The sequence below is a fragment of the Triticum urartu genome, chromosome 7A (assembly GCF_056163025.1).
Source record: "Triticum urartu cultivar PI428250 chromosome 7A, HENAU_Tu73, whole genome shotgun sequence".
Classification (NCBI taxonomy): domain Eukaryota; kingdom Viridiplantae; phylum Streptophyta; class Magnoliopsida; order Poales; family Poaceae; genus Triticum; species Triticum urartu.
In genome coordinates, this window is record NC_141879.1 from 614,298,214 (window position 1) to 614,300,608 (window position 2,395).

The window sequence follows — 2,395 nt, forward strand, 5'->3', positions numbered from 1 at the left end:
TTTCTTTTTAATAATGAACTATGTCAAAATTATTTCATGGATCATGGCAAATTTTAGTAATTCTCCATGGCAACTTTAGTTTCTTAATTCCCTTTTTTTATAACATGTCAAAATTTACTTTAAACGTAGAAGAAAAAGTAGTTTAAACATATCATGGCAATTTGAATGTAAACACCATGGCAATTTATGTGCAATAGACATGGCAACTTTTAACCACAAAAAAATCGTCGAAACATATCGATATGTGATCTAGTTTCGAATTCCTCGTTGTAACAGATTTAATGATGAAAACGGATTTTTAATCGGGTTTTCCATTTAAAGATAAAATATTAAAGTTTAGAAAACCCAAAAGATTTCCATGTTTGCATGCATCGTATGTGCAAGAAACAAAATGACTGACGTGTCACAATGTGTAGATAGAAGAGTGTGTGGACGAAATTGCTTCATGCCACACATGTGACACTTAAAAGGGTCTAATTACAAAACTGTGCTTTTTATTAAAAGGAAATGTCGCTTTTACTACACAACGGCACACACGCTGGGAATTGACACGTTAAATATAGACCGAGCACACGGCGACAATCCTAATGGCACCTGAACATGACATGTAGAGTACGTGCATATACACCACTTGACATGAGTGGTAAGCTATATCAAAAACAAAACAACAAAGAACAATGAGTACGTGCACATGCATATGCTTTGCATGCATGCAGCATGGAACGTACGCATGCACGAAGACGTACTGACCATCCGTCACGGTCAATCAGTCGCAACGGAAGCCCTTGGGCACCTTGCAGTCGCAGTAGTTGAGCAGGAGCGTGAGGTCGACGTCGACGTCGACGTCGAGGTTGATGCCCAGGACGTTGGCGTTGATGGCGAGGCAGACGCAGGCGGCGGCGTCCAGGTCCACCAGGCCGGAGATGATGGAGCAGCACGGCTGCTTGGGCGGCGACTGCCCCAGCACCACGTGGATCAGCCCGTCCAGCACGTCCGCGCACACCGCCAGCTTCACCGCGTTCACGGGGCAATTGCCCGCCGGCGAGGGGCACGGGTGGCCGTTGCACGCCTCCGCCGGCCGCACGCCCGCGCACAGGAGCACGGCCACGACCGCCACCATTGCCACGGCCATGCCGCTCGGCCTGGATGCAGCCATTGCTCGCTCTAGTTCGTGATTGTGTGATGTAGCTGTGCTAGCTCAGGTTTGCTTTAGCTTTGTGACTGTGTGAGTATATTGCAGCGATCTGGAGAGTATTTATAGGGGATCAACCTGTGTGGCCGGGGCAGTATGGTCATCGATTAGCCTTTTCTGGGACAATCGATCAATGATTTGCTTGCTGAAGTTGACATGTTGTACCAGATCGAGCCAGAAACACAAAGGTTATATTGTTGTATTAACGGGAAAGGTGTCGATTTGCGCAAATTGCGTGTATATTCTTGTAATCGGCCGGCCATCCGAGGAGCTCCAGCTGACTAGTTGCAGCAAAACAACTTCCCTTAGCAAACATACAAACACCCGTGAACCATCAGCCGGCCCATGTCAATATCAGATGACAAATACTAACGCGAGCAGACCTACAAAATTATTTTCTTGGACCAATTCGAATGGAACAAAATTTAATTAACACTTAGTTTTAACAAGATTAAAATACACTTACAAAAAAATTAATCGGGCAAATCCCGTTTCCATTAATATCATAACGGAAATACAAAAGGCGAGCAGTCAAATTTAGTGTCGTGGAAAACACTTTAGCTACGTATAAGTCGCCTGAAAAACGAATTTGAGTTAGTCGATTTTTAAACCATTGATTTCTGCTTTAAGATTCATGCTTTTTGTTTCTCTTCTTGCTGTGTCTACTGTAATGTTTTGGGCTGAAATTTTTGACTGGCCCCTGTTTTGGGCTCCTGTTGTCTGTTTATAGGCCCACATGCTTCTTCTTTTTCTTTTTATGCCTTTTTTGCTTTTTTTTCTTAATCGTTTTTTCTGGGTATTTCTTAGGGTGTTGGTTGGTGTAGAATGTATACACGCAAGTACCATATAACATGTGAATAAATTATATTAGAGTGTAAAAATTACACAATTACATGTTTATTTCTTGGCTCGTGCTACGCGTCAGCCGACGGATCGCGAGCCATCAAATCTAGTACAATCTAGTGCCAAGGATCGTTGTTCACTTTTCCCACTTTTGCAATGTAGGTTCTGTTGTAGAACTTTTTGCAACAGATGTCATGTTACAGAAGACATTTATAACAAAGGTTTTGTGCATTATTTTTTTGCCACAGAGGTAATGTTGCAGTCTTTTTTTTGCAACAGAGGTTATATTGCAGAATATTTTTGCCCGCATCGTCGCACCATCGTGTTGCCACTGCAACATTCCTCATGTTTCAGAAACAT

The 2,395-nt window shown here is 43.0% G+C and overlaps 1 pseudogene; it reads right to left on the minus strand.

Moving 5' to 3' along the window:
- Positions 1–493: 493 nt before the first annotated feature.
- LOC125530288 (lipid transfer protein EARLI 1 pseudogene) lies at positions 494–1,214 on the minus strand (annotated as a pseudogene).
- Positions 1,215–2,395: the final 1,181 nt, after the last annotated feature.